Source organism: Rhinopithecus roxellana, chromosome 10 (genome assembly GCF_007565055.1).
Source record: "Rhinopithecus roxellana isolate Shanxi Qingling chromosome 10, ASM756505v1, whole genome shotgun sequence".
NCBI classification, from domain to species: domain Eukaryota; kingdom Metazoa; phylum Chordata; class Mammalia; order Primates; family Cercopithecidae; genus Rhinopithecus; species Rhinopithecus roxellana.
Window position 1 is genome coordinate 1,244,117 of NC_044558.1, and position 17,197 is coordinate 1,261,313.

General features: G+C 44.6%; 1 pseudogene; it reads left to right on the forward strand.

Moving 5' to 3' along the window:
• Positions 1 to 17,197, forward strand: part of LOC115892004 — a 50,214-nt pseudogene that overhangs the window by 21,962 nt on the left and 11,055 nt on the right.

Below are 17,197 nucleotides of genomic sequence, written 5' to 3' on the forward strand. Positions count from 1 at the left end.
GGCCAGGCTGGTCTTGAACTCCTGTCCTCAAGTGATCTACCCACCTTGACCTCCCAAAATGCTGGGATTACACGCATGAGCCACTGCACCCGGTCAAATGTTTCTAAAATTAGAATGAAGGGCAAAATTCTCCTTCCTTTGCAGGTATAGATAATTCACCCATATTGAACTGTCATCTGTGTGCAGAGGCTTGATATTTCCCCTATCAGCTGTCAAGGATGCAGGAGAACTTGAGATGCCTTTGTGGAAAGCACATTTAAAGATATAGAGCTTTCTCTTCACAATAGCAAAGACATGGAATCAACCCAAATGCCCATCAATGATAGGCTGGATAAAGAAAATCTGGTACATATATACCATGGAATATACTATGTGGCCATAAAGAGGAACAAGATTATGTCCTTTGCATGGACATGGATGGAGCTGGAAGCCATTATCCCTAGCTAACTAATACAGGAACAGAAAACCAAATATTGCATGTTCTTGCTTATAAATGGGAGCTGAACAATGAGAACACATGGACATAGGGAGGGGAACATCACACACTGGGGCCTGTTGTGTGGACAGGCGGGGGAAGAGCATCAAGACAAATAACTAATGCATGTGGGGCTTAGTACCTAAGTGATGGGTTGATGGGTGCAGCAAACCACCATGGCACGTGTTTCTCTATATAACAAACCTGCACATGTATGCCGGAACTTAAAATAAAATGTTTTAAATAAATAAAATAGTAATATGAACATTGGTAATAGTGGTACTAAACAGCTTAGTTTTTTCATGTAATAGTATATTTTTAGTATCCTTCCAGGAAAAGATGCATGGATGTGGCATATCATTTTTAATGATACTCTTTTTATGTATGCACTATAATTTATGTAACCAGTCTTCTCACTGATGAGTATATGCTCTTTCAGTATTTTACTATTATAAACGAATGATGCAATGAATATCCTTGTACATATATATTTGTGCACATATATAAGCATCCCTACAAGTGGAATTTCTGAATAAAAGGATATATACACTTGAAAAGATTTAGAGCTTTGAGGCAGGCAGCCAAGTACCTGAATACCTACTCAGTGAGCTGGCCCTGAATATCTTGAGGACTACCTTTCTCTGACTCAGAAAGTTACTTTTGTTTAAATTATATAGCAATTCCTTCTGTTTTGTTTTTCTTTAATTGTCTAGGACTGAGACTGAGATCTTTAAGGCATAATATTAAGAAGACTTTGGTACAAAATTAGCTGGGCGTGGTGGCGCATGCCTGTAATCCCAGCTACCCGAGAGGCTGAGGCAGGAGAATCACTTGAACCTAGGAGGTGGAGGTTGCGGTAAGCCAATATTGCGCCATTGTACTCCAGCCTGGGCAACAAGAGCAAAACTCCGTCTCAATAAAAAAAAAAAAAAGAAGAAGACGACGACCTTGAACAGGTATGGTGGCTCATACCTGTAATCTAAGCACTTTGGGAGGCTGAAGTGGGAGGATTGTTTGAGGCCAGGAGTTCAAGATCCACCTGGGTAATATCGCAAGACTCCACCTCTACGAATTTTTATTTTATTTTATTTTATTTTATTTTATTTTATTTTATTTTATTTTATTTTGAGACCAGGTCTCACTCTGTCACCCAAGCTGGAATGCAGTGACACGATCTCAGCTCCCTGCAACCTCCACCTCCTGGGTTCCAGTGATCCTCCCACCTCAGCCTCCTGAGTAGCTGGGATTACAGGTGCCCACCACCATGCCCAGCTAATTTTTGTATTTTTAGTAGAGACGGGGTCTCACCATGTTGCCAGGCTGGTCTCAACCTCCTGGCCTCAAACAATCCTCTCACTCAGTCTCCCAAAATGTTGGGATTACAGGCATGAGCCACCACACCCAGCCAAAAATGTTTTTTAAAATTAGCCATGTGTGGTGGTATGAGCCTGTAGTCCTAGCTACTTGGGAGGCTGAGGCAGGAGGATCACTTGAGCCCAGGAGTTTGAGGTAACAGTGAGCATAATCATGCCACAGCACTCCAGCCTGGAAGACAGAGCTAGACTCTGTGTCTTAAAAAAAAAAGAAAAAAAAAAAAAGAGGAAGAGAGAGAGGGAGTGAGAAATACCTCAATTCCCTATAAATTGGTGGTGTGGTATTTAAAGAATAGACAGGGTAGTCACAGTGGCTCACTCAGACCTGTAATCCCAGCATTTTGGGAGGCCAAGGCTGGAAGACTGCTTAAGCCCAGGAGTTCAAGACAAGCCTGGGCAACATAGCGAGACCTGAAAAATGATAAATAAAGGATAGAGAATTATGCTGTAAGATACCCTATAAAAATATCTGGGGATCATAGGATCTAAAGTATTTAATGTAAAAGTATGTCACTGTAATCTCCTCTTATATTAAACATTACTTTGTTTTTTAGCTTTTTTATTTTTTGAGACAGAGTCTCACTCTGTCGCCCAGGCTGGAGTGCAGTGGCATGATCTTGACTCACTGCATCCTCTGCCTCCTGAGTTCAAGCGATTCTCCTGCCTCAGCCTCTGGAGTAGCTGGGATTACAAGCATGCACCACCACACCCAGCTAATTTTTGTATTTTTAGTAGAGACGGGGTTTCACAGTGTTGGCCCGGATGGTCTTGAATTCCTGACCTCAGGTGATCCACCCATCTCAGCCTCCCAAAGTGCTGGGATTACGAGTGTAAGCCACCTCACCTGGCCTGTCTTTTAGCTTTTAAGCAGCTGCTGAGAACTAATACTAACCACATTCCGGACTATATTTAAGGCCAAAATAACATGAAAGAAGTATAGAGGTAAAACTGCTCCCTTGGTAGTTCACTTTATCAGTGATCGAACAGAGCTGAGAAGGCAGCTTATTCATGATGATGATATTAGCTGACAATATTAACTGATGATATTATTTATTCATCAATAAATATTTAATGTCTGCCATGTGCTAGTCACTATGGATTCAAAGATAGGCAACTCAGACAATTTTCTGCTTTACGGAGCTTACAGTCAGCAAAACAACTATGGGACTGGCCCCTCTGCTCAGGAGGTAAATTCTTTAGGCTTTTTGCTCTGTAGTAAGCCATTGCCTACCCTAGCCTTTATCTTTCTATCAATTTGGATATAAATGCATTTATGATGCTCTTCTGTTGAAGAATTAGAACTTCCTCAGCTGAGAAACTTTAAAAAGGAATCCATTGTAGGGCTCTGGAGAAACCATAGCTTCTTTTTATTCTTCCCTTCTCCAGTAAGAATATGTCAGTTCCCTGGGTGCTCATACATATTACCCCTTTCTCTCTTACATATTATAGGTAAACATATTATTAGTTTACAGGGTCTTTTTCTCCAAATTGTTTTAGGAAGCTAGATAAGCTTTACTTAGGGGCTTTCTTAACCATTTCTCCCCCCTTGTGTTCTCTTACCCTTGAAAGTGAATATTTTTCTACCATTTTTCTTTGTTGTCAAACCTATACAGCAATTTCAGAAGGTACGTGAGAATAGCAAGAGATAAAAGTTGTTTTATAGTAAGCAATGGCTTACTACAGAGCAAAAAGCCTAAAGAATTTGGCCGGGCGTGGTGGCTCAAGCCTGTAATCCCAGCACTTTGGGAGGCCGAGACGGGCAGATCACGAGGTCAGGAGATCGAGACCATCCTGACTAACACGGTGAAACCCCGTCTCTACTAAAAAATACAAAAAACCTAGCAGGGCGAGGTGGTGGGCGCCTGTAGTCCCAGCTACTCGGGAGGCTGAGGCAGGAGAATGGCGTAAACCCGGGAGGCGGAGCTTGCAGTGAGCTGAGATCCGGCCACTGCACTCCAGCCTGGGCGACAGAGCGAGACTCCGTCTCAAAAAAAAAAAAAAAAGAATTTACCTCCTGTTCAGAGGGACCAGCCCCACAGTGGTTTTGCTGACTGTAAGCTCCATAAAGGCAGAAAAGTTGTTTTCTTCTGAGCCATATCTTCTTTTCTAAGAATTTTTTCAGGCCTTGTAGTAAGTTTATTATTGACTAAGTCATATTTTTAAACTATAGCTAAGACCTTAGTATTAAAACCAAGATGGTAACTATGGTAGCAAACAAATAGCCTATTTTTTTTTCTTTCTTTCTTTTTTTCTTTCTGAGAGGGAGTTTCACTCTTGTTGCCCAGGCTGGAGTGCAATGGGCGATCTCAGCTCACCGCAACCTCCACCTCCTGAGTAACTGGGATTACAGGCATGCACCACCACGCCCAGCTAATTTTGTATTTTAGTAGAGGCAGGGTTTCTCTGTGTTGGTCAGGCTGGTCTCGAACTCTCGCTCTCAGGTGGATCCACCCGCCTGAGCCTCCCAAAGTGCTGGAATTACAGACGTGAGCCACCTCGCCTGGGTTTTTCTTTTTTTTCTCTTTTTTTGAGACAGAGTCTCGCTCTGTCATCCAGGCTGGAGTGCAGTGGTGCGAGCTCGTCTCACTGCAAGCTTTGCCTCCTCCCGGGTTCACGCCATTCTCCTGCCTCAGCCTCCCTAGAAGCTGGGACTACAAGCACACACCACCATGCCCAGCTAATTTCTGTATTTTTAGTAGAGACAGGGTTTTGCCATGTTGGCCAAGATGGTCCCGGTCTCTTGAGCTCATGATCCGCTAGCCGCACCCTCCCAAAGTGCTGACATTACAGGCCTGAGCTACCATGGCCAGCCTTTTTTTTTTTTGAGACAGAATTTTGTTCTGTCACCCAAGCTGGAGTGCAATGGTGCAATCTTGGCTCACTGCAACCTTCGCCTTCCCGGTTCAAGCGATTCTTCTGCCTCAGCCTCCCATATAGGTGGGATTACAGGCATGCGCCACCAAGCCCGGCTAATTTTTGTATTTTTAGTAGAGACGGGGTTTTGCCATATTGGCCAGGCTGATCTTGAACTCCTGACCTCAAGTGAACCATCTGCCTCAGCCTCCCAAAGTGCTAGGATTACAGGCATGAGCCACTGCACTCTGCCTCGGCTAATTTTTGTATTTTTTGTAGAGATGGGGTCTTGCTATATTGCTCAGGTTGATCTCAAACTCATGGGTTCAAGCAGTTGTCTCACCTCAGCCTCCCAAAGTGCTGGGATTACAGATGTGAGCCACTGTGCCTGGACCAGTATATTATTATTATTGCAGAACTAGTAATTAAATGGAAATTTCTTTTCTTTTTTTTTTTTGAGACGGAGTCTCCCTCTGTCGCCCAGGCTGGAGTGCAGTGGCCGGATCTCAGCTCACTGCAAGCTCCGCCTCCCAGGTTTATGCCATTCTCCTGCCTCAGCCTCCCGAGTAGCTGGGACTACAGGTGCCCGCCACCTTGCCCCGCTAGTTTTTTTTTTTTTGTATTTTTTTAGTAGAGACGGGGTTTCACGAGGTTAGCCAGGTTGGTCTTGATCTCCTGACCTCGTGATCTGCCTGTCTCGGCCTCCCAAAGTGCTGGGATTACAGGATTGAGCCACCGCGCCCGGCCTTAAATGGCAATTTCAAAGTGATTCTTTTTTAAATTTATTTAACTTTTATTTTAAGTTCATGGGTACATGTGCAGGTTTGTTATATAGGTAATCTTGTGTTATGGGGGTTTGTTTTACAAATTATTTTGTCACCCAGTTATTAAGCCTAGTAACCTATTAGTTATTTTTCCTGTTCCTCTCCCTCCTCTCACTCTCCGCCCTTGGACAGACCCCAGTGTGTATTGTTCCCCTTAATGTAAATATATGTTCTCATCATTTAGTTCCTACTTATAAGTGAGAACATGCGGTATTTGGTTTTCTGTTCCTGTGTGAGTTTGCTAAGGATAATGGCCTCCAGCTCCAACCATGTTCCTGCAAAGGACAGGATCTCATTCTTTTTTATGGTTGCATAGTATTACATGTGTATATGTACAACCTTTTCTTTATTCAGTCTACCATTGATGGGCATTTTCGTTGATTTCATGTCTTTACTATTGTGAATAGTGCTTCAGCGAACATACATACATGCTTGTGTCTTTATGATAGAATGATTTCTATTCCTTTGGGTATATACCCAGCAATGGGATTGCTGGGCTAAATTATATTTCTGGTGCTTGCTTCGGCAGTACGTATACTAAATTATATTTCTGTTTTTAGGTCTTTGAGGAATCACTACATTGTCTTCCACAATGGTTGAACTAATTTGCACTTCCACCAACAGTGTATAAGTGTTCCCTTTTTTCCATAACCTCATAACCTCACCAGCATCTGTTAGTTTTTTAATGCTAGCCATTCTGACTGTTGTGAGATGGTATCCCACTGTGGTTTTGAGTTGCATTTTTTTGAGGGTGCGGGGGAACGGAGTCTCGCCCTGTCACGCAGGCTGGAGTGCAGTGGCATGATCTCGGCTCACTGCAACCAAGCGATTCTCCTGCCTCAGCCTCCTGAGTAGCTGGGATTACAGGTGAGTGCCACTACACCTGGCTAATTTTTTTTTTCCTGCATTTTTAGTAGAGACGGGGTTTCACCACATTAGTCAGCTGGTCTCGAAGTCCTGACCTCGTGATCCACCTGCCTCGGCCTCCCAAAGTGCTGGGATTATAGGCACGAACCACCGCACCTGGCCTGCATTTCTTTCTTTTTTTTCAAACGCTGTGTCACCCAGGCTGGAGTGCAGTGGCGCGATCTCAGCTCACTGCAAATTCCGCCTCCCAGGTTCATGCCATTCTCCTGCCTCAGCCTCCTGAGTAGCTGGGACTACAGGCGTCCACCACCATGCCAGGCTAATTTTTTTGTATTTTTAGTAGAGATGGGGTTTCACCATGTTAGCCAGGATGGTCTCGATCTCCTGACTTCATGATCCACCCGCCTTGGCCTCCCAAAGTGCTGGGATTACAGGTGTGAGCCACCACGCCCAGCCTACAGAGTGTTATCTGGGAAATCCTAATGTAAGTGCTGGCAAAAAGAGGGAGAAAGGAATAGGAAATATAAAGGATGTATTAAAAGCTACAACAGGATTTTTAAGTCTTTGGGCTATCTCAGAATGTGGTATTGGATTTCTTCTTCTGTGCTAAAATATGGAGCTAAGGAACAAACTATGTGTGTCCAAGTGAGTGCACATTTGTGATTATATATAGTTTGGAATCATTTTTTCAAGAGGGCCAGGATCTTCCTCACTCTCCAACATGTAAATGTATAATCCTTCTACCTCTTCCTCATGTCTCTCTGCAGCCATATGTGTCATTGGCTCAGCAGATGGCACCACCTAGCCCAAGCAACAGTACACCTAACAGCAGTAGTGGAAGCAATGGAAATGACCAGCTGAGCAAAACCAACCTATACATCCGAGGATTGCAACCAGGCACTACTGACCAAGATCTTGTCAAGCTGTGTCAACCGTAAGTTGGAGTGCATGTGGGTAGGCTTCCAGGGACAGTATAGATTTGGTTTTGAGACAGGGTCTCGTTATGTTGTCCAGGCTAGTCTTGAACTCCTGGGCTCAAGTGATCCTTCTGCCTCAGTAGCTGGGATTACAGACGCATGCCACCACCCCTGGCCTTGCCAGCTCACTTATCCTAAAAGGCAATGGCATTTTGTTTCTACTCCATAGACACATAGAAACAAAAGACACATAGCATTTTGTTTCTACTCCAGAGACTCAGTAGCCTCTCTCTTAAAAAATTCTACCTGCTACTGGCCGGGTATGGTGGCTTACGCCTGTAATCCCAGCACTTTGGGAGGCCAAGGCAGGCGGATCACGAGGTCAGGAGATCAGGACTATCCTGGCTAACATGGTGAAACCCCGTCTCTACTAAAAATACAAAAAAATTAGCCAGGCGTGGTGGTGGGCGCCTGTAGTCCCAGCTACTTAGGAGGCTGAGGCAGGAGGATGGTGTGAACCAAGGAGGCAGAGCTTGCTGTGTGCCGAGATCATGCCACTGCACTCCAGCCTGGGCAATAGAGTGAGATTCCATCTCAAAAAAAAAAAAAAAAAAAATTCTACCTGCTACTGATATATAATTATAAAGCTTTTATGTGTTTCTTTAAGGAAAGCCAGTGTGGGACGGGCCTTTAAAGCCTCATATCCAGCTTTCTTTCCAGCACCTCACCCAACCTGATGGTCTTAGTGGAAAGTTGCTGTCCTTACACCTTGAATAGAAAAGTTTAGTATCTCTATAGATGTTAATTAGAAGGCATGAGAGAGCTGGCAGTGGGGATGGAAGAAAGTGGGACTCGCCAATCAAATCATGTACTTCGGAGACTTTCTGCTGCTGGAGATATTCCTTGGGAATGGAGACCTCAAATTAGCAGATAAAGAAGGTGGAGATAGAAGCAATTGCTGTGCATCTACCCCATGAAGACCCCTCAGAGTTCTTTTTAGTAGATTTGAATCATGGAATTGCCCAATTAGGAATGTTGGAAAAATGACAAGAGTGCACAGATGTCCAGCTCAAAAAATAATAAACAATAAAAAATAAAGTCTGGTGTATATCTAAAACTGGTCCTTGGGCTGAGCATGGTGGCTCACACCTGTAATCCTAGCACCTTGGGAGACCAAGGCAGGAGGATTGCTTGAGCTCAGGAGTTCAAAACCAGGCTGGACAACATAGTGAGACCTTGTCTCTATAAAAGATATAGTAAAAATATATATTTTAAAAAAATTGTTAACTGGTCTGTTATCTCAGCTTGCCTTGCTAGAAAGGTATGTAAGTGGAACTAAGGGGACTGTCTTGGACTGGTAATTTTTGAGAGGTGGGAATTGGCAGATATGTTGGTTTATGAGGGAGGGAAAGAGTATCATATCAATCTAGGTCCTTGATTTCTAAATTTTGTTTCTTGTACTAAATATAATGTGCTACAGAAATTCTCTCACATCACAAGACAGAGAAGAATCTTTTTTTTTTTTTTTAAGACTGAGTCTCAGCCTCCCAAGTAGCTGAGATTACAGGCACACACCACCAGACCTAGCTAATTTTTGTGTGTGTGTGTTTTTTTTTTTTTGCTAGAGATGGGGTTTTACCATGTTGGCCAGGCTGGTCTCAAACTCCTGACCTCAGGTGATCTGCCCACCTCGGCCTCCCAAAGTGCTGGGATTACAGGTGTGAGCCACTGCACCCTGCTTACAGAAGAATCTTGATTAGACTTTACCATATATTCGTTCCTCAGTATCTGTGGGAGATTTGTTCCAGGACCTCCTCTGTCCCCCTGCATGGATACCAAAATTCACCGAGTTCATATCCCTACCCATTTTTTTTGAGACAGGATCTTGTTCTGTCACCAAGGCTGGAGTGCAGTGGTGTAATCACAACTAACCATAGCCTCCAGGGCTCAAGCAATCCTCCCACCTCAGCCTCGTGAGTAGCTAGGACTACAGGTACACGCCACCATGCTTGGCTAATTTTTTGTATATTTTACAGAGATGAGATTTCATTGTGTTGCCCAGGCTGGTCTCAAACTCATGGGCTCAGTCATTCCTCTTGCCTTGGCCTCCCCAAAAGCTGGAATTACAGACATGGGCCACTGAGCCTGGCCTCAAGTCCCTTAGATAAACTGGTGTAGTGGCCAAGCACAATGGCTCACACCTGTAATTCCAACACTTTGGGAGGCCAAGATGGGTGGATCACCTGAGGTCAGGAGTTCGAGACCAGCCTGGCCAACATGGTGAAACCCCGTCTCTACTAAAACTACAAAAATTAGCTGGGCGTGGTGGTGGGCACCTGTAGTCCCGGCTACTCAGGAGGCTGAGGCAGGAGAATCGCTTGAACCCAGAAGGCAGAGGTTGCAGTAAGCCGAGATCACGCCACTGCACTTCAGCCTGGGTGACAGAGCAAGACTTTGTCTCAAACATAATCAAAATAAAATAAAATTGTGTAGTATTTGCATGTAACCTATGCACATGCTCCTATATACATCAAAATTATCTCCAGATTACATATGATACCTAATACAATACCAATGCCATGTAAATAAGTGTTATACTGTATTGTTTAGGGAATAATGACAAGAAAAAAGTCTGCATATGTTCAGTACAGATGCAACCATCCTTTTTAAAAAAATATATTTTAACTGATTTTAGGTTAAGGGGTACATGTGCAGATTTGTTCTATAGGTAAACTCGGAACTCAGGTATATGGTGTATAGATTATTTCATCACCTGGGTACTAAGCATAGTACCCAACAGTTATTAATTTAGTTTTTTTTCCCTGAACCTCTCTTAGAAGAAAGGCCATTTTTTTTTTCCTGCATATTTTCAATCCATGGCTGGTTCAATCCACAAGTGGGAAACCCACAGATACAGAGTGATTTTTATTTTGCCGTTCTGAACAATTGCCTTATTTTTTGCTGAGTCTGAAGCATAAGTATAGTCAAGGGCAGCATGTAGGATTGAAGTAAGGAGCCCAAAAGGGGACTGTGGAGAGGCAGGAGTGAGGCAGGAATGAAAGAGGTGCCATAGGAGTCCTGACGAGGAGACTGAGCAGAGCAGGTGGGTAGAGCCCTCTGTCTGCTGTGAGCAGGGAGTTAAGCCTTTCTAGGAAGGATGTTTCTCATGCGTAGAAGGACTTCCTGCCTTTGTCCCAGTTGTCTCTCCCTGGGTTGTAGAGGAAGTAAATATTGCTGGATCCTAAAGTCTGGTATGTGGGAAGGAGAGGCGTGGAGTCTAGGACTGGAACTCCTGGTTCTCAGAGGGGCTCCTTCAAGGAAGCAACAGCAGTGACCCAGCTGTTGCCAGCTGCAGTGGAAATTCTGAGCTCAAAGTCTCAGCTGCTAGACCACAGCAAGCTCCACCCTGGGGCCTTCATAGGGATAGCAGCACTTGTGTCCTCGGCCCCACAGTCAGACTTCTCAGGAGTCCCTCCCCTTGCCTAAACCTGGGAATGAATCCGAGTATGTAGCCTGGAAGGGCTAGGGTAGCCACATCCATCCTCACCCTCCTTTTAATGTTTTCTGTTCCCAGCTTCCAGGGTATTGCTTGGCTTATTCTGTCTAATCCTTTGGATCACAGAAGTTCCACTAAAAAAGTCAGTGAGATGCTGCCAAGGAGTGAAAACAAATCAGTCATCATATGTTCTTTAGGGATGGAAGGAGAGATGGGAAAATTGCTTGTTTGGGGTATTGTTCTCAAATTCAGTCCCTGCCAACTATGTTCAGTTAGCTCTTGTACTTCTGACTTTGTTAGTGATTTCTGTTCTGTCTCTTTAATAGTTTCACCCTCCTGGAGTGGAATGTAGAGGCTTTTTTCTAGTGGAACACCTCTAATACAATCCCTGATCTGTGATACACTACTACTGAAGTTTTAGAAGTTCCATGTGACTCTGCTACCAGAGTATAATTTTCAAAAAGTTGAAAAAAACAACTGTCAGGCTGGGCACAGTGCGTCATACCTGTAATCCCAGCTGTTTGGGAGACTGAGGCAGGTGGATCACTTGAAGTCAGGAGTTCAAGACCAGCCTGACCAACATGGTGAAACCCTGTCTCTACTAAAAATACCAAATTAGCTGGGTGTGGTGGCGCATGCCTGTAATCCCAGCTACTCGAGAAGCTGAGGCAGGAGACTCGCTTGAACCGGGGAGGTGGAGGTTGCAGTGAGCCAAGATCGTGCCACTGCACTCCAGCCTGGGCAACAAGTGCGAAACTCTGTTTCGAAAAATGAAAAGAAAACACAACTGTCATGCAAATATAAAATGAACAAGTGTCAAAGATTTTTATAACTCATTAATGAGGGAACCAACCAGCAGGATGGCAAAATGAGTTCAAAGAACATTTGAGGAACTATAGGAAATGAAGAAAGAATATTGGAGTAAGATTGCTACATTAGATAAAAACTGGTTTATGTCCTATAGGATAGTAAAGCCACTAACCTTTGCAATTATTTTTTCTACTGTACAGAAATAATTTGCATTTTTACTGGACAAAAATCTATAACTTGGCCAAGTGTGGTGGCTCACACCTGTAATCCCAGCACTTTGGGAGGCTGAGGCGGGTGGATCACCTGAGGTCAGGAGTTTGAGACCAGCCTGGCCAATATGGTGAAACCTCGTCTCTACTAAAAATGTAAAAATTAGCTGGGTGTGGTGGTGTGCACCTATAATCCCAGCTACTTGGGAGGCTGAGGCAGGAGAATCGCTTGAACCCGGGAGGCGGAGGGTGCAGTGAGCTGAGATCGCGCCATTGCATTCCAGCCTGGGCAACAAGAGCAAAACTCTGTCTCAAAGAAGAAGAAGGAGAAGGAGAAAGAGAAGGAGGAAAAGAAGGAAAGAAGAAAAGAAAAGAAGAAGAAGGAGGAGGAGGAGGAAGAAGAAGGAGGAAGAAGAAAGAAGAAAGAAGAAGAAAGGATATGCAGCCCTTTGGCCTTATCACCAAAATTTAGACTTTTTTTGTTTATAAGATGATTTTCTTAGAGCTGGGCATGGTGGCTGTCAGGTGTAATCCCAGCACTTTTGGAGGCCAAGGCAGCAGGATTGATTGAGGCCAGGAATTAAAGACCAGCCTGGGCAGCATAGTAAGATCCTATCTCTACAAATAATTTTTTAAATTAGGCGGACATTGTGGTGCACATCTTTGGTCCCAGCTATTCAGGAGGCTGAGGCAGGAGAATTGCTTGAGCCCAGGAGTTCGAGGCTGCAGTGAACCATGTTCACACCACTGCACTCCAGCCTGGGCAACAGAGCCAGACCCTGACGCACACACACACACACAAAATTTTTTTTAATACTACAGTTCCCACTCCCCTCCCTAACACTCTCAAATCTTGACAGTGAGAAATAGAAGTCTTAGAGTAAGGCAAAGAGAGGTATTATAGTTGAGGTTCCTTGAGTATAATAAAAATAGCAATTAAAATTTTTAAGTGCTTACCATGTGGTAGACATTAATGATTTGTGTTTATTCATTTCACATTCCTAACAATCCTATCTCCATTTTACAGATGATGAGGCTGAGACACCAAAAGGTTAAATGACTTGTTCAAGATCACACATAACTAAAATGTGGCAGAACCAGCATTTGAACCAAAGCAATTTGGCTCAGGTTGACCTTCAGTTAAAGGGGTCAGTGGAGGGGTGATGGGAATAGGGTATCAGAGAAGAACAATGTCTATAGTTTTTTCATAGGATCCGTGGTGTTTTCCAAAAGAAAATAAGTAATAGCAAGGATTCTTTTTAGTCCTCAGGGAATTCCAGCCAGCGCTCTGCCTCTACACACTCTTTTGTGTGGACATTGCCAAGCTTCTTTCCCCAAAAGACAGTCGTCTCTTTCCAACTAGGGTGTGAGTCTTAGCTGGGAAAGAGGAGAGAAATGTGTTGGTATTATAAGGACTACAGTTACCTTATTTCTTTTAGGTACCTTTGGGGAGGATGCGTTTATATTAAGTGTGGCATTTTTAACCCATTTCTTTCTTTTCTTTTTTTGAGATGGAGTCTCGCTCTGTCATCCAGGCTGGAATGCAGTGGTGCCATCTTGGCTCACTGTAACTTCTACCTCCCAGGTTCAAGCAATTCTCCTGCCTCAGCCTCCCAAGTAGCTGGGACTACTGGCATGATGCCCAGCTAATTTTTGTATTTTTAGTAGAGGTGAGGCTTCATGATGTTGGGCCAGGCTGGCCTCAAGCTCCTGACCTCAAGTGATCCTCCAGCCTCAGCCTCCCAAAATTCTGGGATTACAGGTGTGAGCTACTGCACCCGGCTCCCATTTCTTTTTTATTTTTATTAAGGCTTGAGTAGGAAAAGTTGGACCATGGAAAGGGCACGGATTTGTCGAGATGTCTGAATCTCTGTCCTATTCTTAGTCTCTGCCCCCAGATTATTACTTTGCATTTTCCTCTCCCTTAGATATGGCAAGATTGTTTCCACTAAGGCCATACTGGACAAGACCACAAACAAATGCAAAGGTGAGAGAACAACTGTCCTTGGTGATGGAGAGCACCAGTAAGTGAGGCCATCCCTTGCCACTGCCCTTTAGTGCTGAGATTCCTGAGTCCACAGTGTCAGCGAGGAGTCCCTGAAATTTTTAGGCTTAAAAGATTAGGAGATATTTAGATTATTTGGTGACCAAATAGCTAGAGCTGAAAATGCTGTTTAGGGCCCCAAGGCCAGAAGACTGTACAAAACACCTTTGAGTCTACTGAGCTTATTCTGGACTTTGTATTTCCCTGGATGAGGTGGTAGAAGTGGGTGAGATTTCTTTCTGCTTAGCAAAGCCATGTAAATGCCTTTTTTTGGGAGTGTTTTGGTGGGTGTTATTTTCTGAGGGTGAGTAGTCTTATTGGGGTTTTGAGCAGTTCTAGATAGAACTGGAAGAGTGGAAGGAAGAGAAAGGCCTATAGGTTGGGCTGGTGAGGGACTTCGTCCAGCAGGTGGCTGGTGGCCTGCTCTGGAGAGACTGCATTCCCCACATGCCTAGCATTTCTGGGGTATAGCAAGAAAAGAGAGGAGCGAATTCTTTTAGAGGTATAGGGGGGCTTCGGGTTATTAGAAGAGCCTAGTTCCTGAAACCTCAGATTTCTTAAGGGGGAGGGAGAAAGGCAGGGACACCAGAATAGCTCATTGCCTTGGCATTCTTAGCCACAAACTAGATCACATCTCAGGGTTTGAGGAGCATGTGGATAACTACCTGAAACCTCTCAGTAGCTCTTTCTCCCTCCCATTTCTGTTACATGGATCATAACCCTTCCTCTGTCTCCTGAAAAGCCTGGACCTCCCTGTGTTCCTTACACCTCCCACTTCCGAGTGATGATGCTGTTTCTCTGTTCCAGGCTATGGCTTTGTAGATTTTGACAGCCCTTCAGCAGCACAGAAAGCTGTAACAGCACTGAAGGCCAGTGGTGTACAGGCACAGATGGCAAAGGTAAGGGTACTACCCCATGTCTGTTCCTCCAAGGGGTTTGTGGTTAGCACCAAATTTCCAGTTCTAAGGTTTCCAGAGGGCTTGCGAACCATGAAATTGAGTGGGCAAGGGCTATCCACAGTGCTTTCTAGACAGTCCATGAGCACCCCTGGCTGCTGGAGGAAGATGTATTCAAAGTCTGTGGCAGGTAGCTCTATCAGCTCTGTTCCTCTCACCAAGTTATTGGCAGCAAGAAAGGTAAGGCGGCCTCTTCCAGTACTCCTGCTGCTTCCTTATTTTCCCTGTATTATGCACCCTGGCCCCACTTCCCTACCAGACAGTTTGTGATGGTTTTGCAGCATTCTCTAAACAAGTCAGTTGTGCAACTCAGAATTTCAGAACAATGCTCTCCACCTCCCAATGTTGTTCCCCATAGGGGCTGGGTAGTGGGCTGGGGAGGCAGGAGGGAAGCCACATCAAGGGAGGAAACTGTCCCTTCTCAGATCTGTCTGAAACTGTTGTCTTCACCTAGACTACTAGAAATCTAGAAGCTTTTCTCTCACTTCTTCTGTTAGGTGGGATTGTCCCCTTGCCTTTCTATTTAATTTTATTTATTTATTTATTTATTTAGAGACAGAGTCTCCCTCTGTTGCCCAGGCTGGAGTGCAGTGGCGCAATCTCGGCTTACTGCAAGCTCCGCCTCCCGGGTTCATACCATTCTCCTGCCTCAGCCTCCCAAGTAGCTGGAATTACAGGCACCCACCACCACGCCTGGCTAATTTTTTGTATTTTTAGTAGAGACAGGGTTTCACCGTGTTAGCCAGGATGGTCTAGATCTCCTGACCTTGTGATCCACCCACCTCGGCCTCCCAGAGTGCTGGGATTACAGGCATGAGCCACCGCGCCTGGTCATCCCTTTGCCTTTCTGAAGCTGTTATGAGTGTTATACGTAGAGCTTGTGAGGCAGGCCTGCTAGACACCTTTTCTGTAATAGTTAAAGAAAAAGAAAACAAAAGGAAAAGGCAGAAGAGGATTAAGGTTGCTGGTGACCACCACTGTTTAGGGCAGTGTGACTGCTTAAATTCTTAAAAATACAACTATTGGATGATATTGCCATTTTGCACCTTCTGTCCCCTGAAAAGGCTCTCCTACCTCTTCTTCCAGGAGGAAAACCCTCTGGCAAAAGCTCAAAGGTTTAGGAGCCTTCAGGGTCCTAGGAGACTGTAGCTTTCAGGGCTCCATGGTGACCCAGTGAACTCCACATCTGGCTCTTTCCCTGTTCCCTTCTCCCCTCTTCCTGCTCTTCCTCCATCAGGTAGTGAACAGGCATTACTACTTAGAGGATTCTGCGTGGCCTGGCCAGAAAAGAAGTGGGGAGGGACTGCTCAAACAAGCCAGCCAAGGAGCAAGGCAGTCTGAGGGAATCCAGCCTCGGGCACCACACTGGCTGCTGGGGAGAGCGGGAATGCTGCTCTGCCTGTTTCTAAAAGAGACAGCCAAACACCGTTTATGACTTGTATGATGGGCTTGTATAGTACTAGAAATATTAAATCTGCGCTTTTCCCTCCTGGAACTCAATATACAACCCGTGGTAGTGGGACTGGGTGTTAACAAATAGAATAATCTCTGTTTATGTGGGACCGTTCCTATAGTCTCTTTTCTGAAATGTCATTTGTGAGGAGGGCTGAGGGTGGGAGAGGGATAAGAGATGTGAGCCTCATTTTCTCATTATTATTTCCATAGCAACAGGAACAGGACCCCACAAATTTATACATCTCAAACCTCCCACTGTCAATGGATGAGCAGGAACTGGAGGGGATGCTGAAGCCCTTTGGCCAGGTTATCTCTACCCGTATCCTTCGAGATACCAGTGGGACCAGCAGAGGTGTTGGCTTTGCAAGGTGAGGATGGCAGGAGTGGGGAAATGATGAGGTAAATAACAAATGTCACTTAGGGGTCACCAGAAAACAAAATCTGTGCCTTTCCCACACAAGGTCAAAATACTATACTATTATTAAAAAATACTTGATGGTAAGTCAAAAGTTCATTTTAGGCCAGGCGGTGGCTTACACCTGTAATCCCAGCAGTTTGGGAGGCCAAGGCAGGCACATCACCTGAGGTCAGGAGTTTGAGACCAGCCTGGCCAACATGATGAAACCCCATCTCTACTAAAAATACAAAAATTAGCTGGATGTGGTGGCGCATGCCTGTAATCCCAGCTACTTGGGAGGCTGAGGCAGGAGAATTGCTTGAACCCAGGAGGCGGAGGTTGCAGTGAGCTGAGATCGTGCCACTGCACTCCAGCCTGGGGAACAGAGTGAGACTCTGTCTCTAAAAAAAAAAAAAAAAAAGTTCATTTTTTTATAGGTTACAATACTCAAAAACCCATTAGCCCCTACCTAAAAAAATTTTTTAATAAAGATGGGGTCTTGCTGTGTTGCCCAGGCTGCT